The sequence below is a fragment of the Oenanthe melanoleuca genome, chromosome 5 (assembly GCF_029582105.1).
Source record: "Oenanthe melanoleuca isolate GR-GAL-2019-014 chromosome 5, OMel1.0, whole genome shotgun sequence".
Classification (NCBI taxonomy): Eukaryota; Metazoa; Chordata; class Aves; order Passeriformes; family Muscicapidae; genus Oenanthe; species Oenanthe melanoleuca.
In genome coordinates this window covers 23235729-23251209 of record NC_079339.1, presented here as the reverse complement: position 1 = coordinate 23251209, position 15481 = coordinate 23235729, and the positions used below count along the sequence as shown (strand labels likewise).

At 45.4% G+C, this 15481-nt stretch overlaps 1 protein-coding gene across 6 annotated transcripts in view; it reads left to right on the top strand.

Annotated features, from left to right (window-relative positions):
• Position 1: 1 nt before the first annotated feature.
• The window catches only part of NR1H3 (nuclear receptor subfamily 1 group H member 3), a 30756-nt gene continuing 15276 nt past the window's right edge, over positions 2 to 15481 (top strand). Inside the window, exon 1 of one of the 6 annotated variants that reach the window (XM_056492605.1) lies at positions 2 to 89. The gene's annotated coding sequence lies outside the window, so the exon portion shown is untranslated. Of the gene's footprint in view, positions 90 to 1199; positions 1337 to 1430; positions 1614 to 2217; positions 2379 to 6655; positions 6676 to 15481 lie in introns of those variants that run through there. The other 5 variants (XM_056492606.1, XM_056492607.1, XM_056492608.1 and 2 more) reach the window with 5 other exon arrangements.

Below are 15481 nucleotides of genomic sequence, written 5' to 3'. Positions count from 1 at the left end.
TCGGGCCCGCCGGGCTGGCGGAGCGGAGCGGACCTGCGCTGTCAGCCCTGCGAAGGCTTCGCCGCGGGCTGCAGCTGCCGAGGCGCTCGGTAGGAGCGGGTGGGAGTGGGGGCGCAGCGGTGTCACCCCCGCCGCAGCTTCACTCTAGGACACGAGGTTTCAGTGTTCTGACGTTGTCCGTGTGCTCCTGGATAAACTCGTGGGAAGAAGGAGGGAAGGCGGCCTGGCACGCACAGCCCGGCAGCCGTGGGTCGCTAATCGTCAGCCTGAGCATGCCCGTGTGGAATGGCAAGCTGCTGCTGCGCCTGGCTCTTGGCAAAGAGGCGGGTTTTGCCCACTTTTGGTTGTTCCTTACAAAACTTGGTCGGATTAGATGAGTGTGAGACGAAACCTAGCTTCTGCTGTCGTCTGGGCATCCGCTGGATCGTTGGCCGAGGATCTCTTGGGTGCCGTGTAGAGGGAAAAGTCATAGGCAGTGAAATGAGTTTAATGCTGGTTAGTGTTGATCTCCACAAAGAAGTGCGTAGAGGGAGGGGGATGAAGTTCTCACTTTCTCTTTAAGGAAAGAAGGAAGCACGGCTCTCGCGTTGGAAAGAAGTCTTGGATTCATGAAGCACAGCGGCTCATAACCCAGCTCTTTTGTACCTGTTTATTTGCTTAATACTTTCCGTAGTTTGCAGCGTTAGGAAGTTGTGTGTAAGGTATTAATAAGAGTGCCAAATTGTTTGTGAAGCAGAGGGGTTATTTCAGGGCAGGGTTGGTGCAATACACGAGGCTCAGTTGGACGGAATAACGTATTTAATTTGCTTATGCTCGAATGCTCAGTGAATTTAAACTAAATTCTGTTTCCTATCTCTAGGACAGCACGAAGCCGCGTTCTTTTTCTTTTTCTTTGTTTACCGATACCGCACCAGTGAGCAGGTTCTTGGCGAGTGCTGGAAGGGCAAGGTCCTCTGCGGAGGGGGAACGCGCGTTCCTGCGGCACCTGCTTTGGGATCGTTCTGTTGCTGCTGCTGGTTTCGCCGCGCTGAGGGCGGGCCGGCAGCGGAGGCTCGGCGGGCGCGGTGACTGCCGGCGGCGGGAGCGCACCGGGGCCCGGAGCCTTCGCGTCCCGCAGGACCCGCGGGGGCGGAGCGGGGCGGGCGGCGCCTGCACGTGACCCGGGCCCGCGTGACATCACGGCAGCTCCGCCGCGGCGCCGGGAAGGGCGCCGGGAACTACGCCGGCGAGAGCGCCGGGAGCAGCGCCGGCCCGGGCCGCCCCTCCCGCCACGGCTGGGGCACCTGCGCCACGGGGGGCGGCGGCCGCGCACCGCCGGGAGCCGCGGCCCGTGCCGGTAACTTTTAGCTCTGGCTGTGGGGGCGGCGGCGCCTCCTTCACGCCGCCCGCGGGGCCGTGACTCACGGCGGGGGACGGGGACGCGCTGTCCCGCCCCGCGGCCTGCGCCGGCCTGAGCGCCGCAGCGTTCCGTGCCACCGGGAGCCGGCGGCGCAGCGCCGCCCGCCCGCGTCGTGCTGCGGGCCGTGCTGTGCCGTGCCGGGCGGCGCTGGAAGGTGCTGGAAGAAAGGGCACGCCGGCGGCCCGTCCCGCTGAGGCGCCCGGGGCCTGGCGGGGTGAGGGCCGGGCTGGCGGCGTCCCCCGAGTGGGGCCCGGCGGGCGGGAGGGAAGGGGTCACTCTCTCGGCCTGGGTCCGGAGCCCAGCGCCCGCCGTGATGCGTGTCTGCCGGCGGGGACTGCGCGGTTGCGCTGTCGGAGAGAGTCCCTTTGCTGAGGGGGTTGGAGGCGTCTGGGGAGCGGTGTCAGTTTCTGTGGGTTGTGCGTTTGGATTGTCCGGGTTTCTGTCTGCTCTCTCCGGAGGTACTGTCCGGAGATGTTTACTTGCTTTGTGGTAACTTGTTAGCTTTCCTCTCTGCTCAACTTGAAGTTCTCAGTGTCATTCACCTGTTGCATCCTGTCAACTCAGGTCACAAGTTTTCTAGGACAGAAACTTGTCTGTGAGGCTGTCGGTTTGCATGGTGCTGTTAAAAGGTAACTTCGCTTACATTGGTGGTTACTCTTCGTTGTGCCATTTCACTGACGCTTATGGTGCTAAGGTCCACAGATCTGGCAAGACAGGATTTCGTTATGGCCTGGAAGGAAACCTTGGATCACTGGTGAAAGAGAAATGCTCTGTCTTCTGAAACTTCCTTCCCTTCTTTTCTTTTTCCTAAAGGGACAGCTGGGCCCTTCCCTGCAAGGCTTTTTTGAGGGAGTCTCCAACACTGAGTCACATTTCTGACTAACAGTTTGGATCACTGTGTCAGACAGTTTCTGGCTATGACTGCAGGTTATGTTTGTCTATAGAGAAGAATCCTCTCAGATCTGCTTCTTGTTTCAAGGTACATGGAGTTCATCTGCTCTTCCTGGGTGTCAGAGAGAAGGCTATACCTGAGAACAGGCAAAAGAAAACAGAAAACCTGGGTTTTATTTCCTTTACTGAGTGATGGGCTTGATTTTTTAATTGGGTCTGAATCAAGACGTAACCTCCTTGCTGAGGTAGAAAAACACTCCTTATATTTTAATTATGGAAACAAAAACTGTTTGAAGACTTTAGCCAGTTCTTGCTGAGCTCTACCTTTCTATCATGTGGGCTGTGGAAAGAGGGCATTGGACGTGGTACCCATTGTGCCGGGGTCAGAAGGAGGTTGGCCTTGCTACACTTCTTTGCCACTTGAATATGCCCCTCTGGCATATTCAGCAGAAGATACCTCTGCTGCAAGGCTTGTGATATGGGCAGACTGACTGTGTGGCTTCCTGATGTGACTCCTTTCTGAAATCTAGAACTTGCAGTGGTACTTCTTTCTTATACATGCATATGCCCATGCATCCTTTTTCATACAGGAAGGCCAGCTTTTGCAGGAAAAAAACCAGGGTGAAAATACTTAAAAACTTTCTCCCAGACCTCCAAAATAAGAGGTGGAGGAAACAAACCTAAACCAGCCTGAGGGAGGACAGAAAATGGGTCATTGTGGAGCTGCATGGGAGTTCTGTAGTTGCCACAGGAAACTTACAGCTACTCGCGTTGTGAAGGGATGCAGGGAGAAGTACCACAGCAGGGACTATTTATATATATATAAATTGCCTAATCTAAAAAAATAGGGACAGGAAACTTTATCACAGAATTAGTGTGTCCTGGCAGTGTGCCTGGGGTTGCCGTTGCTTGCTTTTTCCAGTTACTGCTGCTGCAGCTCCCTGTGCCTTGTCAGCATGTTTCTCTTACCAGCTGGCTGTGCAGGGAGGCAGGGGGAGGCTATGCAGGACAGGCGTGCAGCCATACAGAATAATACAGAATACAGAACAGGAGTTTGCTGCCTTGTCCCTGTCTTACACCTGCAGGAAGAGTTGTGTTTCCAGTGTGTTAAAGTGCATTTGATTGCTATGACTTTCTTTTCCTTTCTCTGTGATTAGTCCTTGCAACTCTGCATGCTTTTTCTGAGGTAAACAGGATTAATGTTTTGCTGTTGCTGAATTTTAGATCAAGTGGTGATGGTCTCACATCTCGGAAGTATGTCTCTTGCAGTTAGATCTGGTCTGTGATTGTATGGCTGTCAAGACTGTCAGTTTTCAAAATTTCGAGTTTGGAATTTAAAAATCTTTAACTGTTGCTGTTTTTCAGAAGTTGTGATTCCCATCTGCCTAAGGAAGAGTATAGAATATAATGTGCTTTGTCTTGGGTGCATTGAAGGATGATCCTGCTTTCTGCTCTGGAAGCAGCTGCTGTGAAAGTCTCATTGTTGCAGATGTGTGGGTCTTTGCATGTTGAATAGGAAAGCTTATCAGATTGTTTGTCACTCTCCGTCTTCCCTCCCTCCCTCCCCCACCAAGTAATGAGATTCGCACACCTGACAGCCTTGGAGAAAAGTCAGTCTTCCAGAACTGTCATAGGTGTTCCTGCCCAACCTACTTGATTTTTTAGATCTATTCGAAACCGTTTTATGATTCTGTGCAAAGATACCTTGTTTCGTTGGGGGAGAATGTTCTGCTGATCTGCTGTAGGATGTGTTAACTTGTTTTCCTTACAGCATAATAACTCGGGAAGGCAGAGTCACATTCTCTTGGCTGTGGAAACTGGCTTGCTGTGAAGGAACCTCATGCTTCCTTCTGATAGGTACAGGCCTGCATTAAGGCTATAATCAGGTTGAGCTTGGTCACTAGATCATACTTCTGCTAGTATACAAGTACTGTGTTTGACTTAGCATTTTCATTGTAGTTACTTCAGGTTTGAGAGAGGTGTATAATACTGTTAAATTAAAAGAGGCTGTTCATGTTCAGTCAGACCTTAAAAATATATCAGTTAGAAAGGGTACAATGGCTTCCTTTAGCATTCCTGTGTCAATTTTGTTCTGTGACTTCCTGCTCGTGACCAAATGCTTTTTTTTCCATATTTGGATCATAGACAAATTCCTTTCTTGTGTTCCCACTGAAAGGGAGACACCCCTAAAGCTAGTGTAACTTGTACTTTTATATCTGGAGATGTCCCAGCCAGATTTCCTGTAAAGCAAAATTACTTGCTTTATGGAGTGTCAAAAAGAAAATGTTAGGGTGATTTGCATAATCCTGGTATAATATTATAAATCACTTTGAAGTATACACTGTCAAGCTCTTAACAATCTTATTTGGAGAGGACAAAGGTTAACTAAGGTAGTGCACAGAATAGAGCAGAGCATTGCAGACCTTCCCAGTAGGTTTAGGGAGGGGGGGGAAAAAAAAGTTTATTTAGTGGGAAGTTGGTGGAGAAATAAAGAGAAAATGTTAGAGAGTGAGAAATCTAATTCTTGTTTTGAGCAGACCCAAACTAGTACCTTTAAGGATTAAGTATGAAAACTATCTCGTGGGATGTGAGAACTGAAGCAATTTAAAAGCCATGTTGCAGAGTCAGGTTGTATTGTGTACTCATAGAAACCTCTCTGAGATGTAAATAAGATGTTAGGTGAGTATCAGACTGATTGCTAAAGCACATGACTGACAAGAGAGTAGGTGTATCCTGGCATATAAGGCTTTCTAGTTTGTTTTAATATTTTAAAAATATTGGCAAATATGCTCATAAAATTTCTTGAAACCAATAGGGCATGGAAGTTGTATCCCCTGACCCTCCAAGAAGTGGGGCAATGTTGGCCCCCTGGCCCTACTGCAGCTATGAGGCAAACAAGGTCAATTGGGTTAAATCAAGGCTTCCCACTTGCTGATAGAAATCATTAAAGTCAGTGATTTAAATAATTCATTTAAAGTTTGTTTTGCATTTGGTAATTTCTTAAAAGGCAGAGCTTTAGTGTAATCAGTTAGGCTCATCTATTACTGCTTCTTGCCAAACAGGACAATACAGTGTATCTGCCTACATCTATTTATGCTATTATATCACAGTAAATGTTTACGTTACAAAATGGTCAGTTGTAATTACTGGGTGAATTTCTTTCCTCATAACTTGTACAAAACTGCATTTGAATAAAAAGGTCAAATCAAATATGCATTTTAAAATAATTATACTATAATCACACAAATCACACCCTGGATACATAAAATAAAATGTGCTTGCTGGAGAGTGCTATTAAATAACTGATTCTATCAGGGTAGTGGTATCTGTATTTTGGAGAATGAATTCGTTGGTTTTGGCAATTGTCTCTTTCCAGGTCTTAAAATGAGCATAACTCATCATTCCTTGTCTTGTTTTCATTTGGAGATTGTAGGAGAGTGGTACCTCCTACCCATTTTATGCTGCCTCCACCAGCTTTGAGTGAACTGAACTAATTTAATAAGTGAATTGAAGAAAGAAATCTTTCTGCTTTTTTGAGAAAGAATTCTTTTGTACTGACTCTGTGGACTTAGTGACTTAGTTGAGTTTAGGAATTGCACTTTTTAAACGTTCTCCAGTAGCCATGTCCTGCTTGAATAGAGCCTGCGTGTGTTTAAATGCTTGTTTTAGACTTCATAATAAATTGCCATTAACTTAGAAAATAAATTAACAAGTGTAATCATGAAAACTATGTGTTAAGCCCATTTAAAGGAAAATATTTGGAATTTAACTAGTCTTATCTAGAGCCCTTATGAAATGAGGGTAAACAGGTAAGCTTCTGTAACAGCTCTTAGTATGTCTTGGTTGCCATGGACATACATGCAGAAATGTGCCAGCCCCCAAAGGACTCCACAGGCCTTGCCAGAGATTTTTGCTGGAGGAGTTCACAGTCTGAGGTGCACACATAGTGGCTTTTTGCACATCTGCTGGCAGAAGCTCACATGCAGCTTTGTGTGGGCACATGCACTTGCTCTGGAGCAGGCTTTGGGACTTGCTGTGGTGGTGCATGCCTTGACATGCAGGCACACATGCACACTCACAGTCCTGTGGGCAGCCCTCAGCAGCATGCATTGGCTTGCATGAGAAGTGCCACCGAGGCAGGCAGCTCAGCTCAGCCAGCTGCAAGCTCCAAGAGTAGGAGAAGCTGTCATCTGGCCCTCAAACAGCAACTCTGTGATTCCAGTCTTCCTATTGACTGCTTCCCGCCTTTGGCCATTGTGTGCAGGAAAGGAATAATATGTTCATTTCTGTGAAAGGGCTAGGAAGAAGTTCAAAAGATGGCTTTTGTGTTTACAGCTGGTGAGATGGACATTCTCAGGCATCTGCATGTCTGGACAGGAAGCCAGGTAAGGATATGATAAGTAAGGATATGATTTAAGGTCCATATAGCACGTGGACAGGAAAAATGCACCTTTAAGGAAGGTGTCAGAACCTTTTCCTTAGCAAAGGAAGAGGAAACTTCTGCTGTGAGGAGTTTTTAAAATTAAAAATAAAAATTTAAAATGTAAGGTATGAAATAACCATGCAACTGTACAGTCATACAATGTTGCCTCTGTTATTGGTGAGTATGTGAAAAGTGGGGATGTAACTCTGACTGGTATGGGACTGAAGAAAAAATTTTACCTTGGTCTGCAGAAAGCACCCAAGCTGCTGTTTGTTCTTGTAGAAATCAAACAGGAGTGGGGAAAGGAGAAACCTTTTCCTGAAGAAAACATGAATTTTTCTCCCTATCAGTTGTACTTAGAGGGCATTTTCTAAAGGTCTGCTTTTAAGCAGCAGACTAGGGGTGAAGGCTGAAGAAAAAAAAAACAAGAATAGACTGCAGACTTTGTTCTCCCTTGTTTCAGTATCATCTTCCACTGCTACTCCCTGATACTTGCTCTGGGTGGTGCCTTTAGCAATGTCCCAGAATCAGTGGGCCATCCACACCCTTCTTCCTTGACACAAGGATCAAAATAAGAAATGGAGCCACTTGTTGGCTTAGTCCCATTGCCTACTCCCACACACCTGTACTCATGGTGCATTTTGCAGCCTTGATCTTGGATTTGCACTTATGTCTGAGAAGTCAAGGTTATAGGAGTGCTCTGACAGGATAATGTTTGTTCGCTGGCTTTGTGCAGACCCTGCTGGAGCATGGGTCTTTGCAGGATAGTTGGCTACTCATTTGTCTGTGGGTCATGTGTGATGGTTCCATTCTCGTGTCAGGGTTGTGCCAGAATTGGGAACAGACTGCACTCCTTGCAGCAGGATGCTTGTGACAAACTCAGATGGTCTGATGGTTACTTTCTTTTGCATTTTCCTGTTAGAGCCTTTGTGCAGACCTTCAGTCCGTTCTGATCTCTTATTGGGGCAATTGGAAAGCATTGGTCTGTTAGCACCTCTGGTCTCTTAGTACCTTGGCAGTGCAATTTCTGCATGGATGAGGGTGAGGCCTCCTGAGCTCTTGGAGACAACCTGAGGGGAGAGTCAGTGGCTCTGTTTTCCCATCTGGTGGGTGTGCCGTGAGTGCAGCCATTTCACTGGCTGGGGTTGGAGCGGTGGATTCTGTCCGCCTCTGGACTGTTTTCGAGCTGAGTGTTTGTGGTGATGTCAGGCAGTGTGAGAAGGGAACATGACTTGGCAGGACAAAGTCTGCAGAAAGTTCAGCTCCACATTTGGCCAAGAGCCTTGAAGGGAATGAGATCGACACACACATTCTGCTACACAGCCTGTCACACGCCCTCTCACATGCTCCCTTCCTGTCACACAGATCCCTTTCTCTCATTTTTAGACCTTTAACCCTTCCATCCTAGCTTCTGCTTGGTGATTTATAGAACTCAGAGAAGTCCTCCTTGTTTTGTTGATACTGTACCTTGTAAGAGTTCAGTTGCAATGACCCCCAAAGCAGAAATAGCCCATACAGGCCAGAATCCAGAAGAGTAGTCAAAAGCAGGGCAAGTTTACTTTGCAGCAAAGCTCTTAATAGTCCTTTATTCTGACCTGCACCCTTCTGCCAGTCTTCACTGTGATTCTTGGCAGCTTTTCTGATCTCCTTTATTGCTCTGCTGCAGTCTTCTGGCTGATCTGTGTTTGGATATGAACATCTGCAATCCTCCCTCTCTACTCCTGCTCTTCTAAGAGCAGTATTAGCAGAACCTGACAAAATAGATCCCTGATGATACTTGAGTGAGGAATAGACTACCAGTCAAGCTTACTCTGAAGCAGTTTAAAACTCCGTTACAGAATCCCTCTGATATGTTCTTTATATGGGTATTTCTGTATTACCATAATTTCTTCCTGACCTCTGTGCTACATCTAGGGATGATCCTTCTATGAATGGGAATTGGTGCTTTTCCCCTACTGCCCTGAAGGGAATCTTAATGAGTTTCCTGCCTGTTTTGCAATCCAGTACTGTATTTCTGGTTTGCCTGTGAGCGGTAGTATTTGTTTTGATTAATGCTTTTGGGTGGAATAGTGCTTGGATACAAAGTGTTATATAGAGGCATTATTAAGAGGCTGTTTCCCAGAAACAATCTTGTACCAGTAATGGTGATGTGCAGCATGCTGATGGAAGTGCTCCTGGGGTGGGAGGAAAGGAGGAAGTCAGAAAAATGAACAAACAATTTTGCTGCAAGCAGCCCTCCTCTTTTGTTCTTTCCTCTTTTGCCTCTCTTCTTCATGTCCTCTAATTTCATAGGTAGAGGATGGAGAAGACCAGCTTGAAAGAGAAGGTGGTCTGGAGAAGGGATAGGAGTTGAGGGGTTTTAAGTTCTCTTTTTGTTTCTCTTTTTGGCTTTGCCATGATATATCCTATGCCTTTGTGTCTTTTGTCATCTTGTCTTCCTGATAAAATGATGCAGCTGCTGCTTTTCTGCTTTTATCTGTTTAAGTAGCTCAGTGCTGTGAGTGGACTGTACCATGTTCCTGCTCAGAAGAGTCGGCAGCAGTTTGAGATTCTGTGTTGAAGAGATGCACTGAGACAGTCTGGGGAGCTGAGATCTTCCTTTTGTGATTCTAGCTGATAAGGTGCTTGGCTAGAATTGGCATGGATCATGAAATACTGTTCTCTTACTGCATAGTTGAGGTGAAATAATTTTTTAAGGAAACAATCCAGTAAAAAACCCCAGTATGTTGTGGGATTAGTTATCACTACCATTTTCTATCTGCAGAAAAAAGGCCTGCAGTGATTTTTTTCTACATAATCTTATTGATCCTCTTATTCCTTATGGACTAGGTTTAGCTTTTTTCCCTGGCATCTTCACTACCAGGATGCTATTTTGGGCATTCATTCTTGCTTCTCTCTTTTGAAAGTTCTGATCCCTTGCTTCAATTGGAAATAGCATTGGGGTGATTTCTCAAACCTGCTGTGAGTCAGGCTCATGTTTTCTTGAAGCGAGGCTGTGACATCTGTGGGACTGAGGGTCATAAAGGAGGAATGTAAGCTCCATGGTGGAGTTTTTGTTCTGTAATGTGCTCCCAAGAATGTCCACAATTATTGAAGAGAGAGGATCTTTAATTCTCCCCATTCCCTTCTAGCTTCAATGCAAGCCCCATTTAAAAAAATCCAGCTTTTTGGACCTAGTTGGTTATTGTCATTGCTTCTGATACCAGTGACACTATTGCTTCTTGTCTCTTTTAAACTCTGTTCTCTGGGAAGACAAAAGAAGTTCTGGGTTATAAAACTGTTGCTTCAAAAATGCCTGACTGTTATGTTTTGCATAGCTATGTATAATTATGCAGAACAAGATATTGATGGCTGAGTAAATATAGAGAAGGCATGCAGAAAGAAACTGTGTCTGTGGTCCTGTTTTCCATGATGTCATGCAGTAGCATTTATAAAGAAACTGAGGTGGTGGGTCAGATTGCATTTTTGGCCTTGAAGTAGGATGTGATGAGCTGCATGAAGGGTGTGTAAGAGCTGGTCAGCAGCAGGATTAATGAGCTGCAGACACCTCAGCTTGAATTTTGTTAGTAGATTATTTTGCAGTTGGAGATTTTGTTGGTTGCTTGAACACTTTTTACATATTGTTTTATTATTATTATTTTTTTTTTTGGTTGGTGGTGTGTATAGCTGGTGCTGTGGTTAGAAATGTGAAGGAATGACACTATTAGCCAATACAGGGGTCCTAGAAGGAAAAACAGACATGTAAACCAAAACTACCTTTGCACAGATACATTTAGATGTGCAAGGGGAAAAAAGTCTTACTGCTAGGATAGCTAAATTTGCTTGGAGAAATTGAGTGCTACTGGCAAAAGAATGTTGTTTTCAATTTAAAGTGAGTTTCCATAGGGAAAAATTGCTATTATAGTTGACGGTGACACATTGTGGACAAGGACCCAGACTGGATTCCCTCCCTTCTGCTTCCCAAGAAATGGCACAGAACTGCCCTTTGCTTTTCTGCTAGCAGCTGCTCTGAGTGTTTTATCTTCCTGGGAGGAGCACAGATGGGATTTTTCCTGTAGGAAGCCCCTATCAAAGACTCAGTTGTGCTTCCTGCCATCTGAAGGTCGGTGCTGATAGTGGTGTTGAGCTGTCAGTGAGCTGGAGTCGTGGCCAGACACGGGGGATTATTGCAGTTCAGCTACAAACAGCAAGTTCTGCTCATGCTCGTCCCTGTGAGTGCTGCAGAAGTTGGTGTCCCTCTAAAGTGGCTCTGCTCTGTCTCCTCCCCATGTTGGGACACTGGCTTCACAGCTTACCTGGCCAGACTGAACTTAGGAGGGATAACTTGTCATTTTACAGCATGGCTTGGAGGGGAGGGGAAGATGGAGGGATGCTGCTACTGTCACATCTTCCTTGCTGAAGCCTGTGCACAGGCCCTGGTTTTGGCAATTCCTGAGGTGGCTATACTCTAGGTTAGTCAGAAGCTTGAAAGCTGAGGTGACAGTAGAAATCCTGCAAGGGGCTAAATATTTTTTTTTTATCCAGATCAGGGCTGTGTTGTTTTCCAGAGTTCAAAGGAACTTGTGTCAATGGCCTTTTAAAGGAATTTCATGACAGCAAGGTGGCTACATCACTCCTGATACCAGTTGTTATTCATTTCCAGTTCATTAACCGGGGAAAAGTCTGATCTCCTTACCATAATCCCTCCCTCCCTCTCCCTTTTTCCCTCCCCTCTCTCCCTTCTCTTCCCTCTTCTTCTCCCTGTTCCCCTATCCACTTGTCTGCCTCTTTCTGTCTCCCGTTGTCAGAGGGACCAGTACTTCCTTGCAAACAGGAAGAGAGGCAAGAGCAGCCCTGTGTGCAGTGTGAATGAACTGCAGTAACCTTGTCTCCTTTCTCCTCTGCTCAGTTGCAGAACCAAGGACATCCGGCAGTCGGGAGAGAGGGAGGGAGGAAAAATAAAGGCACAGACCATTTCAGGACTTACTCACCCTGAAAGTAGCCAGGGTATGCTCTCTTTTCCTCTTGCTTGTGTTGACATGGCTCTCTTTGATCAGGCAGAAACCAAGAGTTGAAGGGAAGGGCAAACCCAAAACCTCAGCCTTTGCCAGGCAAGGTATAATGAGAGAGCAGGGAGCACCTGCTGCTGGATGAGGTGTGAGCAGGAGAGCTGACTTACAAAACAGTTGCTGTTGGAGCTGAACTTTGCAGAGCCTGTAGTTTCCTGGGTAGGACTGGAGTCAGTGCACTGTGTCGTCATCTGATTTAAAATTTGGGAAGCCATATTTCCAAAATGAGAGAGTCCACAGGTTCTGCAGGAAAGAGGCCTTGTACTCTGCAGATCATGGACAAGGAGCAGGTTTGGTTGTCTGGGCTTTTCACATGGAGCAAAGCAGAAATACTTTGGGCTTATTCTGCCCTGTTTTATTGCATTGTGTTTGGTCATACAGTTGTGCCTTAAGATTCTAATTCACTTTGCTAACCCATGTGTTCACTTGTTTCAGTCCTACATTCCTACTTGCCCAATGTAGGGTGAAACTGGCTTGGAACTCCTGTTGTTCCCATTGTTTGTTTATAATAGACACTCTTCACCCACAGAATAGCTAAGTCATATTAAGTTCAGATTCATAAATGTCCTTAGAACTCTTTGCATTTTGATTGCAATTATAAGGTCTAATTCTGGAAGGAAAGTTTTGGATACTTCCAGTCCCCAGAACTCAGCTTTAGGGTATTTTTTGCCAATAGCCAGACTTTCCTCTTCTCAGTGTTATTTTAGACATACTGTCTTTCAGAGTAATACCTTCCAGGAAATAATTGTTACATCTTTTTTCTCTTCCCAGTACTCTTTCAACCAAGTGACATACATTTGTTTATTTTAATCTTTTGAGTTGTTAGTCACTTCTGCTGTTGTTCTCTGAACTTTGTGGTGGTTTCCATGCCTGACTTGGGTAGGAGACAGCGTGCCTTGTGTTGAGACCAAATGAAACCCAGTGAGAACTGGATGCTGCAGTGAGCCCACTTCAAAGGGAGAGACAAATACCTGGGCAAAAGCCATGCCAGGAATCAGCAAAGTTATGGGTAATAAAGGAGTTGGTCAGCAGCAGGAGTAAAACCCAAAGTAAGGCAGGCTCTGGAGCTGAGCTGGGGAGGAAGAGGTGGCAATTAAAACCCTCTTGAAGGCAGCTGTGCAGCTGGCAGTGACTTGTAGGATGCTTCTGCATAATTGTCAATGGTGGCAACAACTAAAAAGGCTCATAAAGCAGTGCTGCAGTCTTGGAGAGCTACTCATGGTCAGCTGAAGCTTAGCTGGACAGCAAATGAAAGCAATCAGGCTATTGCTTTTCTTTATCAGCTTGGGATTGATGGTGGCTCATAAACTCTTTCCAGTTTGTGATTGCCTTTATGCTTCTGAGAGGTCAAAATGGATAATGTGATTTCAAACTGTGTCCCTGCATTCTCTGAGAGAGGGATTTACAGCAAGGGCACTGAGCTAGTCTGTTCCCTGAGAGTTACAGAACTGTTTTTTCCATTCTTTGTAAACATACTGCTCAAAAGAATTGTTTACAGTATCGTGTTGCACTGCTTTTCACATTTTGCATTTTTGTAATTTTTCACTCCCATTGTCAATCTGAAGTTATTATTTTTCCACATGAATTTTGACAGTTTTCACATGAAATATTGCTTCATTTTCTGTCTTGAAAGGTACAAGGTGTCTCTTTCAACTTTTTCCTAATTGAAACGTGTCATGTATACTTCTGCCTCACTCATAGACCTGCTCTCTGTTTCAGCATTTCTTGGGAAATGTGATGATGTAGAGGGAAGGAAGAATAGTGAGCCAACATGAGCTGGAAATAATCTTTGTTTCTCTGAAACAGCTACAAGGTAGTACCAAGATCCTAGGGAAGACTTGTGGAAATACTATGGCTGCTACACCAGACACAGTATAGGAAAGGCATTAGGTCAAAAAATATGATTATTCTGTATGAGAGATTTGGAACAGTGGTGCCTCTCAAGGGGTTTAGTTCACTGCAGGTGCTATAGAGTCCTGTGAAATCTCAGTCTAACTGGTGAGTTTTGTTTTTTTTTTTTTCTTGTCCATTTAGATCTGCAGCCAGCATCTGATACCCAAGGTTGCATTATCACTGTGTGAGTTGTGCATTTAGGTTTCATCAGAGGTCATTGTGCACTGCCGTGGGCCCAGCTTTCAGAGATAAATGCTAGCGGCCAATGTCAATCTCTGCTGCATGTCAGAGCACGCTTAGAAGCCAAAATGTCAAACTATATCCCTGATTTAGTTGCCTTTGAAAGATAGCCCTTCCTGTCAGATGTATTTGCTCATAAGCAGCCTGTTAAGGCCCATGCAGAGAGGTGCTGTTCTGTTGACACACAGTGAGCACAGTCATGTTAGCATATACATACAAACATGAGGTCTCTTCTGCTGATGCTGACACACTGCAGAGTGCCTGCTTGTGATTCATTACTGAACTTAAACATAGCTATATATATTTGCCTTGGCAGAAACTGTAGGATATTGTAATTTACAGGGCCGGGACTGTGATGAGTAAATCCTGTTTTGAAGGATCAGAGACTTGAACAAACTTTCTAAAAAGCTACTCTTTCCTCTGAGCATCCTTTATTTGGAGGCAAAGGGCTTGTTGTACTGTTCCTCTGATTATTCGTGTGTTACACAGTACAGTTCCTTCAGAGGTGTGCTTGCATCTGGTCTGGTTTCTGATCCTTAAACCTTTCATGAAAAGTGCCAAACTAGGAATACCAGGGAGAGGACAGCACTCTGTAGCAGAAGTGTCATAGTAACTGCATTTGGCTCATCTGGTTTCTATATATTCTGTACTGCCCCATGGTATCTCCTTTACTTGTCCTCGGTGAATGTGGGACAATAGCTTGGTATATTCTGAAGCTTAGTCTATTGATGATGGGTCTGATCAAAGTCTTCCAGAAGAGTAAGTGCTTCAGCTAGTTTAGAAGAGGACTCAGCTGAGGGAATGGGATGAGATTGTTGCTGGAGGAGGTGATGAGTGTTTCTGGCATTTAGCATGATGGCAAGAGCCATCTTTAGTCTCTAAAAAAACAGTATTTTGTTGTAAGAGTGCTGACCTGGAGATCATCAGTATCTGAGTTGTTCTGTTTTCTCAGAAAATAAGGGGAGATGGAAGAAATTGAGTCAGGGGAAGCTGGTTTCAGAAGTGTTTAGTGTCATATTTGAGACATGAGTGGCAAGGGCTGGCAGAAATTTGTTTCTCTCAGCCTCTCATCTCTATGTTTCCTCACTGGAGTATGTCTGCTCATGAGGTTGCTCTCTTCAAGATGCTGCATTTGAGAGAAGTGATTGCTTCATCTTTTGTCGTATGGCCAGTCCTGGTTTCTAAAACTGAAGGAGTTGAGACAGACAGCGGGAGGCAGCACAGCAGACTGCGTCAAGAAGACAGTGTTCTCTCTTGCAGTTACAGCTTGCATCACCTTTCTGCATTTTCAGTTGAAGTGGTGGTGCAGATTGGAAGGTGTGAATCTCTAATAGCATGATTATTAGCACAGAAGTTAGCAAGATTTTTAGTCTTGTAAAAACAATCCTCATGCCTTTCTGTGAAAACCAAGCCTCAGGCCTTGTAATACAGCCTCTCACTTGTGTGCATGTGAGGAAAATGCTCAGTAGGCTTCTTTACCTAGCACCAGCTAGGTAAAGCTGCTGTCTATGGCTAGGTCAGTTTTCCACAGCCTGCAACTGTTATTGCACCTACAGAAGAAAAAATGCTCTTTCTTAGGAGCAGAGA